At 42.0% G+C, this 15307-nt stretch overlaps 1 protein-coding gene across 3 annotated transcripts in view; it reads right to left on the minus strand.

The window, feature by feature from the left end:
• The window catches only part of ADAMTSL1 (ADAMTS like 1), a 206526-nt gene that overhangs the window by 83096 nt on the left and 108123 nt on the right, over window positions 1-15307 (minus strand). The gene's annotated exons all lie outside the window — the stretch shown is intronic.

Here is a 15307-nt window from a genome sequence, read left to right on the forward strand (position 1 = left end):
TAGAGCACCTGCCTTGTTCCTAAAATGTCTCAGTGCAAGGCATCCTGCAATCTCCCAGTGTGCGTCATGATCCCATTAGCTACTTTTCGGCTAGTATTCAACCTAGGTCACCTTTGCCTTAGTTGATATGACACTTATATGACTGGTAAGTATTGAACAGGCTGCTCTTATCAGCTAGTTGCAGTATCACAGGGAAAATAATTGCAAGCATTGTTCCTCTATTGCAGTAACCATTTTTAAGCCTTAATCTGAAGCCATAAAAAAAGACAAAGAACCCACCATTTCTTTAGCTTTTCCCCCCCCCCCCCCCTAGCAAATTTAATTTCCCTTCTCATTAAAAAAACAGTGTTCCATTTCTATTCTGAATTCCTCGGGCTGTTGCTCTTGTCTCACTGATTAGGAACCCTTACATACACCAAATTTTTGCCTCTGAAAGTCCATACTTACTTTAATAAAAGCATCTTGCATCCACAATGGCAATAAGCAGAACAGACTGAATTCTTTTTTTTTTCTTTTTTTTTTCTTTTCCTTTTCCTCAACAGTGGAAGAATTTGTCAATTTTTCTGTGTTGTCACCAATTTTTCAACATCTTAAAAAAAATCAGTGCTGGAAATTGGCCTAGCATTTTACTTAAAGTAACATCAAGCAGCAGAAGGGTCACGTTCAACTCATACCACATCATTACCACCTTGTTTAAATGTAACACACTTTGTTTTGCTGAGCTCATGTTGATCTATGCTGATTCCTAGCATTGTTTCCAGAAAGAATTCCTAGCATTGATTCCAGAATCTAGATTCTCGAATCCTTCTGGTAACAATGGTTCCAGGATACTCCATGACCTGCATTACTTATGCTTAGATACCTGATGTTGGTGGTATTAAAGCACCACAGTAGCGAATCTTGCTTACAGGGTGATTCAGATAGATTTGCCTGGCTCTCTTTTCTTCTATATTGGCCATTCTGCCAAACTTTCTGCCACAGGCAAATTCTAAGACAGTGGTTGTAGATATACTTCAAGGGCTAGAACAGAAGAACAAGTAGTTGGATCTGGTACTGATCCCTTAAGACCCTCATAGGAACAATCACTACTGATAACATTCTTCCATTAACAGCAAGTGTTGGGATCTGTCAGCTCTTCAAACTCAGCAAGGTTTTTTTTACTGGTATTTTTGAGTGTTAATCTAATGAACCAAAAGCTTTTTGTGATAGTGTCAACTGCCTGACTGAAATTTAGGTCTTTCAGCACCTAATCATATACATGAGCTAAATTTATCAAATGAATGAGAGTTTACAGGATGTATTTTTGATAAAAACATGGCTGTCACTGACAGTATTCATCTCCTTTTGGTCTTTATTTAAATAGGCCACACCAGACTTGGACAGCTTGGCCCAGAGCTGAAGGCAATACACACATCTGTCTCTTCCATTGCCTAGGGCTACTCCGGACTATAGGAAACTCATTTCTTGCCTTGAGAATCCCATGAACAGTCTGATAGGAAGAAAAAGGAAATATAGTTTTGTGATCAGCATCTTTGCAAGTATTTTTATGCACTTCTCTTCTTCATCTTTACAAATATCTAAAGGGTGGATGTTAAGAGGATGGTGCCAGACTCTTCTCAGTGGTGCCCAGCGACAGGGCAATGGGCACAAACTGGAACCCAGGAAGTTCCACCTGAATATGAGAAAAAACTTCTTTACTCTGAGGGTGACTGAGCACTGGAATAGGCTGCCCAGAGAAGTTGTGGAGTCTCCTTCTCTGGAGATATTCAAAACCCGCCTGGATGCCATCCTGTGCAACCTGCTCTAGGTGATCCTGCTCTAGCAGGGGGGCTGGACTAGATGATCTCCAGAGGTCCCTTCCAGCCCCTACTGCTCTGTGAGTCTGTGATTCTGTGATCCACTGCCTTTCTCTGGTTGACCAAAGGACTTTCTCTTTACTCTGGGGTTAAATAAAGAATCCAAAACCAAGAAGGGAACCTGGTGGCCACCCCCTGCTGCCCCGCAGCATGTATGTACCAGGATCCTTGACTGGAACAGCACAGTCTCCTAGAGCAGAGAGTGTGCATCCCTTTACCCACTTTTTGGGGGTGTTTATAACATCTTGATATAAACCTGATATCCACTGCTAGCACTATACACAGGACGTAATAGAAAGGAAACAAATGGATTGTATATATTATTGGAACATTTGAAACTATTCATAATGCTGCTACAAAGACTGCAAGATTTCTTGCTTGACCAAAGCCTTTGAGAAACTAATGATGCAAAATTATTCAATTTCCGTACTCTGAGACGTTTTATCTTAAAAGATTGGTCTTGTTTCAAAGATGATATCCTTCATTTTGAAAGAATTATAGTCTTTAACAGTACAGGTGGGACACCCATCTTGTTTTCTGTAAGACTGTGCAACTGCTATAATACTATTTTGATGTGGAAAATGTCCTGTCACAGATTTAACAGTCTATGTCAGCCACTGTGACCTTAGATATTTTGATTAGTTTAAATGTATAGCTTCTTGACCTGACAAACTAAGAGGCAGAAGTACTAATCAGGTTACAAAAAAAAGGCACTGGTCTTCATCAGAAGCTGTCTCCCTTATATTTTTTAACCTTGTGAACTGTTGTGTAACTTTGCTTTGTTGAAGAGCTGCTGTATTCCAAACCAAAAGGGATGATATTTTGCCAGGGATTAGAATTACTGATTTAGAAAAACAGAGATACTTCATATACTCAGAATATTTACACATGATGCATATCACACATACAAACACAGGAACAAAAGAGAGAGGACACAAAAGTGAAGTAAGAACATTATTAAAGCAGACTGGATCTTTTTAGAAAAAGAGGCTTGATCTATAAATGCTACGTATTATTTTACCCTAGTCAGCAACTCATAATGAAAACACTGGAATACCTTGAGGAAATTACATTTTATTCAGCTTTCTAGACCCAATTTCTACATTTTAAGTGACAAATATGGAAGTGTAATTCAATTCTAATATAACTGTTGGCTGCGAGAGAGGGAATTGGTAGAATCAAAATAGTTGAAAGCAGAAAAAAAGGGGGGAAAACCCAAGAAAACCCTGCAAACAAAATCTCCATATAGGACTTATCATTAGATACTGAACATTTATATAATGTGAATGTATAATATAAATATACAATGGTTCTGAATTTTCCATCATCTTAAACCCAGGAAATTACAAAGGCTTTCAAACATCTTTGTGTGGTCATTAATGATAAATGTTGCCAAATGGTGAGCGCAAAACACTAAAAGTATGTGAATAATAAGCAGTCAGGTTTAAAGTTATTTATTTGCTCTGCCTATAGTGTACCTTCCGCTGCACAGCTTTGTATGCTTACATCTGGGCCTTCTTTGAAAATAGAAGTAGTGGAATAGATTTACTGAGAAATAGGAGTTTTAGAAAACAGGAAATGATGGAGGTGTTTCAGTTGTCATTGCATGTTATTTAATTAAATCTCACTGTAATAATAGTCCTTATAATAACAACCCTAACAAATAAGACAAAGGCAATAACTAGTTCTAGTAATGTGGCAGTAATAGCTGTCAGCCAGAACCCAATTGTGCTAATAGTTGTACAAATGAAAAATAAAAAGATCCCTCTTTCCTCAAAGAGATTACATTGAGTATTTTGTAGCTCTTAGCATACTTCTCAGTGATTAGCATGTTGCCATTGCATCAAAGATCATCTTCTTTTATTCCTCTGCACAGTAGACATGACAATGCTTCTACCCCAAAGGAAAAATACAGCAGTAAGTGTGTTCTGAGAGCTCTGATGAATATTTTAAAGAGGAGTCTTCTGCTACTGTTTTAGAGAGATCACTCACAACTAGGTGAAGTGAAAGTTGGAAGGAGGGAAAATCAGGACCTTGCATTGTTATGACTGACTTAACTGTGGCTGCTGCTACTCAACTGCTGTAGTGCTGACTACATTACAGCACCCAGCTGTGAGATGGCTGAAGGGTCCCTCTGCCTGTCACCCCCTACCCCCAAACGGGCATCTCTGTGGGCAGCAGTGCTCTCAAGCTGGACAAGGACAAGAGTTGGAATGAAAGGTGGAAAACTCTCCAAAGAAAACTGGGGGTTAAAAATGGATGGTGCTTGTACACAAATGCCTGTTCTTGTTTCCTCCACCTTTGGGCATTTTTATGGTGATGAACTTTTCCCATTATACAAACACCCTTGCAACATAGTGAGTTCTGGATTTAAAAGAGGCATTGTATGTTTCAGTGTTTTTTGTTAGCTGTTGAGGTTTCACAATTTGCACAAGATAGAGTTTGGCTGAAGGGACTATTGTTGCACCATTTGTCATACGCACATTAGCCTACACTGGGCTGCATAGTGTGTTCTAGGAATGGAGAAAAAGAAATGTAATGCCACTGACATTGATAGACTTCTGCAGGAGTCATTCAGAGTGGTAATGAGCTGGTTTGGGCTCATTGCTTTTGCAGTATACTACAATCACTGAAAACATATTTTAAGGAAATTTTAATATGACAGCAAAACTAACTTGCCATGTTTGTATGTAAAACACTTAATAGGATATATTGGTCAAACTGTGAAATACACAGCAGTCCAGCCTTCAGGCTGCACATCCAATGGTCCTGCAAGTCCAAGTGAATTGCAGTTGTCCACAGAATTTCATCCACAGATGAACAGTGGGTAGATAGCACTTGCCCAGTTCTTTTTTTGCAAGGACTATTTGCATTTGTAGACATTATTATTCACCTTCATATAAGAGGATGCCCCTTTCAGACAACAGTATGTCTAGTGTTTTTTTAAAAAAACTTCCTCTCTTTAAATGATATGAAGGGAATGTATTTAAAACCCCAGCTTTTGCAGACCAAAATGTGCTAGGCAACGATCACTTTTGACATCACAAAAGTGATGTCAAAATTTGAGAACAACGATGACAATGGCAGTACTTAGTCTTGGGATAATGATATTTTTTTCCTTCAAGCTCGGGCCACAGCTAAGGACTGATGTATATTCCCCTCCATACAGCAACATATATGTAACTGGGGAAGTCAGAAGAAGAAGAACACAGAATCAATGCTCAGCAATGGGAGACTTTCCACAGCAAGACATAGTGGGTTCAGGGTGAGACCCATGGAAAGCCCTGCCAAGTTTTGTGAAGATCTGCAGAACACTTGATGTACATAGCCACAACATCTTCTGTCTAAGGCTTGGTTTGCTACAATGTGTTTTATGAAGAAAAAAAAAGTATGTATACAGACTGTCTTTGCTTTTTTTTTTTTTTTTTTTTTTAATCCATTCTTGGGTAAATCGATGGTTCAGACAAAGTCTGAAGTCTTGAGAACTGCACATACCAGTAAGACTGAGTGTTCAAAGGCACAGATATCCATCTAGTAAAGCATCTAAAATCAGATACTACTGGTGAAATAAAATGCTCAGTGGCTTGTTCAAAGGCTTAGAAATTTTCAGTCACAGAACTGCGAACTGAGCTCAGATTTCCAGACTCCTTGTTGTCAGCTGAAATGCAAATCCATCCTTTTTCTCCAGGAGAGGCCACCTGTCTGGGTTTTAATGTGTGGATAACATCACAGGATGCTCACACAGAGCACTGGGTAGCTGCTGGTGCCATTGTTCAGAGAAGTGAAACAGGTCACGACCACTTGTCAATAAAATCTCTGGGCTCCATCTGTAAGAGTAATGGCACCAGAGCCAGCTGCATGTGTCCAATTCCAATCTGAGTGAGTACAATCTGTCCCTCTGTAGTTTCTCTTCAGTTTAGTTTGAATATGATCTTTTCCTTCAGCTTCGTGTCAAATCATTCTATACTGTTGGTGCTCTCCATAAATACACCGCTGCCTTTGTCTCCAGGGAAAGAGAACTGCTTCTACCCTGTACAGATATTACACATAAATCCTAAGTAGTGATGACTGTCTAAAGGGGCTCCTTGAATGAATAGACAGAAATCATTACCTAAAGTTAGGCTGCTTTACTGCTGATCTTCCCTATGACTGACCATACATATATAGTTTAACTTTTTGCCATTAGATCTTAATATGAAGAACTTTCCCTAAACTTCCTTCTTCGTCTTCACTGCATGACACTGAAGTGGACAACGATGTGGGTGTAGGACTAGAAGGGGTTGTGAGCAACTTTATGGATGACACCAAATTGGGAGGAGCTGTTGATTCCGTTGAGAGTGGAGAGAGCTTGCAGAGAGATCTGGACAGATTGGAGAACTGGGCAATCACCAACCGCATGAGATTTAACAAGGGCAAGTGCTGGATTCTGCATCTGGGAAGGGGCAACCCTGGCTATACATACAGACTGGGCGACGAGCCGCTGGAGACAAGCCATGCTGAAAGGACTTGGGGGTCTTGGTCGACAGCAAGTTGAACAGGAGTCAACAGTGTGTCCAGGCTGCCAGGAAGGCCACCCGTATCCTGGGGTGCATCAAGCTCGGCATTGCTAGCCGGTCTAAGGAAGGGATTGTTCCACTCTACACTGCACTGGTGTGGCCTCACCTTGAGCACTGCATGCAGTTTTGGGCGCCACAGTACAACAAGGCCATAAAACTATTGGAGAGTATCCAAAGGAGGGCAACAAAGATGGTGAAGGGTCTAGAGGGGAGGACGTATGAGGAGAGGCTGAAGTCCCTTGGTTTGTTCAGCCTAGGGAAGAGGAGACTGAGAGGAGACCTCATCATGGCCTACAGCTTCCTCACGAGGGAGAGCAAAGGGGCAGGCACTGATCTCCTCCCTCTGGTGACCAGTGATAGAACCCGAGGGAACGGAATGAAGCTGCGATGGGGGAGGTTTAGGTTGGATATTAGGAAAAGGTTCTTCACCGAGAGGGTGGTCGGGCACTGGAACAGGCTCCCCAGGGAAATGGTCACAGCACCAAGCTTGACTGAGTTCAAGAAGCGTCTGGACAACGCTCTCGGTCATATGCTCTCATATGGTCCTGTGTGAAGCCACGAGTTGGACTCAATGATCCTTATGGGTCCCTTCCAACTCAGGATATTCTGTTCTATGATTCTATGATAAGCAACAGCCTAGCAGTTCATAGCATCTGTGTATATCCTCACTACTTTTTTTGGCAATCCAATAATCATAACATGCTTTATTTTTAAAGTAAAACATTTGTAGGAAGTTTTAAAATTACTTATGAAGCTATCAGGTACAAACATCATGATGGAAAATATTTAATGGGGAAAACCAAAATAAAATAGCTTGTGTGTCTTTGGAAACACAAATACCTATTGAAAAGTGAGAAAGAGATACTGGGTGGCTCTGCCACACTGGCCTCTCTGTCCATATCCAGTTCCCTGAGGGCTTTGTCCCCCCGCTCTGATGCATGTCAGGAATTTCCTTTTGTTTTTTACTGAACCGGCCCCATCACTGATGGTGCCATCTGGCATCCAGATATTATTGTTTGCCCTCTTCCCCCACCTCCCGGCCCACTTCTTTTTATGGCTAGCACCAGGTTTATTTATGGCAGTATGTTAAAAGCTGGGTATGGTGTTAACATACAAAAGCATTTTTCAAGAGTTAGAGACAGAAATCTTTTAAACAACTCCTCTACCACCCATAAAACCAATCTCATTATACATAGAAAAAAACATGCTTTTTTAATCATGACTGCTGCTCTTTCTGACGCTGGCTGTCATGCTGTGCTGGTGTAATGAGCTCCAGTGAAAGAGGTCAGATGATAGAAAGATACTGTGGCTTCCCCCTCAGATAACCTGTTTCTAAGGTGTGGGGAATGGTCACTTCAGAGATGGACAGCAATAGGAGAACAATATGTACAACAACACAGGACAGCAAGGACTTCTCACCTTAAACCTTTGTCCTAACATAGATTACAACACTTTCTTACCAACCTAGAGTATTTCATAGTAGTTCTGTCAGCAATTAATAATTAATTGACCCCATCTAGGGGTGCAGCAGGTCAGACAGCACAAACATAACTACCCCTAGTAGTCTTCAAGTGGCTGATCTGGTTACGATTAATTCTTTGAGAAGCAGAACTGATGAAGATCCATTTAACATGGATTTATATTTGAAGGCTGACTGCCCAAGTGGATTCTCTGGTATCTCTTAAGGACCGAACTCCTTTAGAAACCTTTCCTTCAACTGGGGAATTGTAAAGTGTCGGTTTTCTACCTAGTCATTTAGTTCAGTGAAACATGTGGAAAATACTACCACTGAATTTCCTGGTGAGTATCAACCAAATTTGACATATGGGTAAAATTCTCTGTGATAACTTTATACCTCTGTCAAATTCAGTTAATAGGAATAAATTCAGACATTACTGAGAGAAGAGGAAGGCAACTGACAGATAGACATATACAGACAAAATTAAACTGTAAGACTTGCTTCCTTTAGAAATTCCTGAAGAAATAAATAGTGGAAGGCACTACATGCAGATGGAGTAAAAATGAGGCATCTGCTGCTCTAGCAGCGCATGTTAAAGAATGATTGCAAATTACGGGTGGAAGGACAATGCAAAAAAAAAAAAAAAGTGTAACTTTATAACTTATAGTATGCCATTTCATAGCAAAAATCTTATTCACCAGAAAGTCACAAAAGTCACAAGACAGCAACTCAATTCACAAATATGAGAACTCAATGCATAGAAGAAACCTGCTGGAAATTTTCAGCTTTAGCTTTTAAACTTCTAATCAAAAATAAACTTTGAGAAGGACAATAGAGTTGCTTATAGATGGGGTTTCCTGTCTCTGCCTGAAGAAAGGAAGAAAAAGTGACAGTGCTACGGGTAGAATGGTCTGTTGGCTACAAAGAATGACCCTGTCTGTAGAGGAGAAAGGGGGCAGTGATTTGGTGGCAGAGGAAAGCTCAAGAAGAGCCTCAGATGAAGTGTAGGAAAAGAATGATTCCTTACGGACATCTGCCCCAGTGCAATTATGAAATTGGTAGTTATTGCACCAATACAGAGTGAATCGGAAAATCACATAAGCATAGCTTGTCTGAAGAAACTTTCATTACTCCAACTTCAAGCAAACGTGCTCATGAACACACAACCCTGCCTTTTCAGTACCTGGCTTACCATGCCACTGGAGGCCTTCTGCTGTTCCTCTGGCTCTACAAGTGGTGCCCTTGCCCTTCACCCTGCCTCTCCTCTGCCCATCATTCCCTCCTTGCCCAGCGGAGGAGTGGGGTCTCAAAGAAAGCCCATGCTGGCTTCCCAGCTCAAGTCCCACCCTCAAACCCTGCTCAGCCAGCTCTGCTCTACTGAATCAGAGAAAAGAAATGGCTTCCACAGGGGAGGAGAAGCAAGCATTTAAAATTGTTTTTTACAACCCCTGGTATGTTTTCTAAAAGTATTTACAGCAAAGTAACACACTACAACACGCTTAGGTGTAAGACAGTAAGAAATTAATGGTCATATTCTAGTTATTCAAATTCACAGTCAGCAAAACAGCTGGCCACATCACACGCTGTCTTATACCAACTAGTGCTTGATCCAGCTTTTAAATCTTGACCATTCCTACCCTTGACTTTGCATGCACCCACACTCTGGACTGATCATTCATCAGCCAAAATGTGTGGGTGATAGCCTGATATCTGTCAGCATGGTAGGCAATGGAGTATTACACTGTGTCTCTGCGTAGCTGCAGAAATGTAATAAACCTTGCTTTTCAACTAGTTGTATTTGTAATCCCTACACAGCTGAATGAGGACAAGTGATACCACAAAATTGACATCAAAGTTGATTATTGCTTGTATCTTGGTGAGTTCGGAATGTTTTGTCTCCTTTTTTATGTCATTACATACAGTTTTTCAATATAATAACTGGGATCTAAAATGAATAACTGTTTAAAGTTAGACACTAATGAAAAACACTATTTATAGTGAGGCACCCAAACCAGTTTTGAAGTTCACTGCTCAAGGTCGCTGTCAACAGATTAGATATTCTGGAACAATATGCAGATGGCTGTTATAGTTTACAGACGGGGATTGCATGGATGGCCCTTTCAGCACAAGTTTTCTAAGTTTTTATTTGGTCTTTCTGTCTCATGCCTTATCACTACGAATCATTCCAAACTAAACATGAGGCATGAATATGTCCAAGCTTTGGGAAAGTTTGCATGAACACCCTGACTTTATGCCCTTTATTTTAGCTGTTAGTCAACACATATAAAAATCTACACTTTAATTTAATTTAATATCATGTTGATTTCTCATCAGTCTAAAATAAAGATTATACATACTTCCAGGGCTGTAATTTGCAAGAAAAAAAAAAAAAAACCCTGTACAAAATGTCACCCAATGGCAGAATGAACCTAGTCGAGACTGTCCCCCACTGTACTGATACGTTAGTATCACACTGGTGTCACTGAAGTGTTGCATGAGATGGGGTAAAAAGATTAGGGTGTCTTTGCAGAACAGGGCCTTTATTGCAGCAGAGCAGTGAAACTATAAAGTAAGAAAGTGTCATAGCTGCACTTAAGGCATTTTAAAGTTCTTAAATGCCTTTCCCTTTATATCTCTCACGGTCTGTTTTAATATCACAAGTAATACACCCATAAGGTTTTCCAGAATATTTTATTAAAAAACACATCATGAAAAATAAAAGCCTCTTCCTCTTTTACTGCAGGTTATGCATATTCTCTACAAACCCCTACTTGTTAATGTTTAAAGCCACATATACTCATATATATATTACTATAATCTTTTTCTACAGTAGTCTCAACATTGTCCACAAAATTTATCTAAAAAAATTCTTAGTGTAACAAATTCTTCCAGATATGACCACATATCAGTATGATTTGTTTTAATAAACTTCCTGATAATACATCTTTTTTTTTAATGTATGCTTCCAGGGGTTATTTACAGTTTGATAAATGCACATTTGGCTAAGTGGTTTAGTATAGTCACAAGAAAAGTCCTGAGAAAATAAACTGCACTTTACAATGAAAAATGAGTACGCTCACAAATACTGAATTTTCTAGACTTTGACGCTGAATGAATCAACCTAAATGTTTATGAAACTCTGGAAACAGTTATATTACATGCAATAGCTGCTACTAATATATATAAGCATATGAATATGTGCATTTGTATACGTGTGTATAAATGTGTGTGTATATACATGTATGGGATGGAAGGGAACAGGCTCTTTAGGAAGGACAGGCAGGGCAGATGAGGAGGGGGCATCACCCTCTATGTCAATGACCAGCTGGAGTGCATGGAGCTCCACCTGGGGATGGATGAGGAGCCCACCAAGAGCCTATGGGTCAGGATTAAAGGGAGGGCTGGGGCAGGGGACACCATAGCGGGGGTCTGCTACAGGCCACCTGACCAGGGGGACTGAGCAGATGAAGCCCTCTATAGGCAGATAGGAGCAGCCTCACATTCACAAGCCCTGGTTCTTATGAGGGACTTCAACCACCCCGACATCTGCTGGAGGGACAACGCAGCAGAGCACAAGCAATCCAGGAAGTTCCTGGAATGTGTCGATGACAACTTTCTCCTCCAAGTGATAGAGGAGCCCACGAGGAGAGGTGCCATGCTGGACCTTATTCTCACCAATAAAGAGGGCCTGGTAGGGGACGTCAAGCTCAAGGGCAGCCTTGGCTGCAGTGACCACGAAATGGTGGAATTCAGGATCCTCGGGGCAGCCAGGAGGGCACACAGCAAGCTCACTACCCTGGAGTTCAGGAGAGCAGACTTTGGCCTCTTCAGGAACCTGCTTAGTGGAGTACCATGGGACAAAGCCCTGGAAGGAAGAGGGGCCCAAGGCAGCTGGCTAATATTCAAGCATCACCTCCTCCAAGCTCAGGAGCGATGCATCCCAACGAAGAGGAAGCCAAGCAAAAAACACCAAGAGGCTCCCGTGGATGAACAAGGAGCTCCTGGGCAAAGTCAAACAAAAAAAGGAAGCCTACAGAGGGTGGAGGCAAGGGCAGGTAGCCTGGGAAGAATACAGACAAACTGTCCGAGCAGCCAGGGAGCAGGTTAGGAAAGCCAAAGCCCTGACAGCAATTAGTCTGGCCAGGGATGTCAAGGACAACAAGAATAGCTTCTATAGGTATGTTAGTGATAAAAGGAGGATGAGGGAAAATGTGGGTCCCCTCTGGAATGAAACGGGTGACCTGGTTACCCAGGATATGGAGAAGGCTGAGGTACTCAATGACTTCTTTGCCTCAGTCTTCACTGGCAAATGCTTGAGCCACACTGCCCAGGTCACAGAAGGCAGGGACTGGGAAAATGCAGAACCGCCCACTGCAGGAGAAGATCAGGTTCGAGAATATCGAAGGAACCTGAAGGTGCACAAGTCCATGGGACCTGATGAGTTGCATCCGTGGGTCTTGAGGGAACTGGCGGATGAAGTGGCCAGGCCACTCGCCATCATATTTGAGAAGTCCTGGCAGTCTGGCGAAGTTCCCACCAACAGGAAAAAAGGGGGAACATAACCCCCATTTTTAAGAAGGGAAAAAAGGAAGACCCAGGGAACTACAGGCCGGTCAGTCTCACCTCTGTGCCTGGCAAGATTATGGAGCAGACCCTCCTGGAGACTATGCTCAGGCACATGGAAGATAAGGAGGTGATTGGTGACAGCCAACACAGCTTCACTAAGGGCAAATTGTGCCTGACAAACTTGGTGGCCTTCTATGATGGCGTTACAGTGTCAGTGGATAAGGGAAGGGCAGCTGACGTCATCTACCTGGACTTGTGCAAGGCATGTGACACTGTCCCGCATGCCATCCTTGTCTCTAAGTTGGAGAGACATGGACCTGATGGATGGACCACTTGGTGGATAAGGAATTGGCTGTATGGTCACACTCAAAGAGTTGTGATCAATGGCTCAATGTCCAAGTGGAGAACAGTGACGAGTGGCATCTCTCAGGGGTCGGTACTGGGACCGGCACTGTTCAACATCTTTGTCGGCAACATGGACAGTGGGATCGAGTGCGCCCTCAGCAAGTTTGCCGACAACACCAAGCTGTGTGGTGCAGTCAACATGCTGCAGGGAAGGGAAGCCATCCAGAGGGACCTTGACAGGCTTGGGAGGTGGCCTGTGCAAACTGCATGAAGTTCAACAAGGCCAAGTGCAAGGTCCTGGACGTGGGTCAGCGCAATCCCAAGCACACCTACAGGCTGGGCGAGGAATGGATTGAAAGCAGCCCTGAGGAGAAGGGCTTGGGGGTATTGATGGATGAGAAGCTCAACATGAGCCAGCAGTGTGCACTTGCAGCCCAGAAAGCCAACCGTGTCCTGGGCTGCATCAAAAGCAGTGTGACCAGCAGGTCGAGGGAGGTGATCCTGCCCCTCTACTGCGCCCTTGTGAGACCCCACCTGGAGTACTGCGTCCAGCTCTGGGGGCCCCAGTACAGGAGAGACATGGAGCTGTTGGAGCGAGTCCAGAGGAGGGCCATAAAGCTGATCAGAGGGCTGGAGCACCTCTCCTGTGAAGACAGGCTGAGAGAGTTGGGGTTGTTCAGCCTGGAGAAAAGGCGGCTCCAGGGAGATGTAACTGCAGCCTTCCAGTACCTGAAGGGGCCTACAGGAAAGATGGTGAGGGACTGTTTATCAGGGAGTGTAGTGACAGGACAAGGGGTAACGGGTTTAACCTCAAGGAAGGTTGATTTAGATTGGATGTTAGAAAGAAATTCTTTACTGTGAAGGTGGTGAGGTACTGGAACAGGTTGCCCAGAGAGGTTGTGGCTGCCCCATCCCTGGAAGTGTTTAAGACCAGGTTGGATGAGGCTTTTGGCACCGTGGTCTAGTGGAGGGTGTCCCTGCCCACAGAAGGGGGTTGGAACTAGATGGTCTTTGAGGTCTCTTCCAACCCAACCCATTGTATGATTCTATGATTCTATGTGTTTATATGTATGTATTTATGTGTACATATGGCAGCTGGATTAAAACAATTTTTATTTTGAAGGCTTTATTACATATGTCTGTAGCTGTATTTCAACAGTCCAGTTTCAAATTACTTCAATTCAGATTAACCATGCCAAAACTGCAATTATATTGCATTACAAACAATGTGTTTTAGTCTAATACACAGCTGCAGTTGCAATAAAAAATGCCATGTGCTCAGCCACAAGGAACTGGATACTGATTAAATCTGTGTACAGATGTTACAATTATAGCATGCATTTATCACAGTTCCAGAATAAAAAATCAAAACCATAATCATAACAGTATTTTTAATTTCTGAGCCTCATTGCTAAAGGTTTATGTGGTACATCAGTTTTACTGCAGCTTCCTTTTCACTGCAATTTTATTGGGCTAAGGAAGATTAATTATCCATAAATGATAATAAAACTCAATTTTGAACGAAATTCTGAGGGCTTTTTTAAACCACTTCATTTTTCTAACATCTTCTGCAGTCCTGCTGTTAATGAAATGGAGCACATGCAGAAACTGCTAAACTGTATTTTCAATAGCACTGAGTGAAGAACCAGGCTACACCAGGTCAGATTCATATAGTCAGATTTTCTTATTGATAGATTAAAAAGGCAGGTATCAACCCTAAGTGGAAGTGTTCTTTTCCAACTTGTTATTATAATATCTTTTTCTTCAGCATTGCCTGTAACTATTTTACACCCTCCACCTCTTTCTAACTCAATGGTAATTTTTTCACAAAACAGAAGACAAACGAATAGGAAAAAAAAAAAACAACAAAAAGTTACGGTTAAGGGACATAATGAGTTAATTTCATGTATTTAGGAGGAAAATGTACAGTTTCTATCATCTTGGGCAGCCCTAATGTGAGGGGACTGTCAATGCATGTACATAGGACAACCTGCCATCCAAGAGGGTCTGCAGCAGAAGGAAGAGCTACTAATGGTGTACAAGGTGCTGAAATCCATATTGCAAGGGTGGCTGGGCAAAAACCATGAAGCAGCTAGAGAAGCAGGGAGGGGAAAATCCCTGAAATTATGAGGTGAATGGTGATAAGGTAATACAAACCACAGGGCTGAGGTTTCTAGTTTATTTTCTGCTAAAGTTAATTCATTTTTTTACTGCTACTACACTCTTCCTTGGTGGGAGATGAGGGGGGCTCCTCACTGTATTTTACCTCTTACTTCAAAGGCGTATTGTGAGAATAAATAAAGGAGCTGAGCCGCAGAGGTACAGTGGTAGTGGAGAACATGTAACTATGTAGGTACACAGACTCTCACTGAAATATTATTGCAAATGACCTTAAATAAAACAAGTATATATTTGTTCAAATTAAATCTGCATTTGCCCTCTTGAATTTTGTCTCTTCATTCCTAAGTGTGACATAGCCTTAAGCCCATTGACTTCCATGGGGTTGGGTTTAGCCTTTACACTCT

This window comes from Balearica regulorum, chromosome Z, assembly GCF_011004875.1.
Source record: "Balearica regulorum gibbericeps isolate bBalReg1 chromosome Z, bBalReg1.pri, whole genome shotgun sequence".
Classification (NCBI taxonomy): domain Eukaryota; kingdom Metazoa; phylum Chordata; class Aves; order Gruiformes; family Gruidae; genus Balearica; species Balearica regulorum.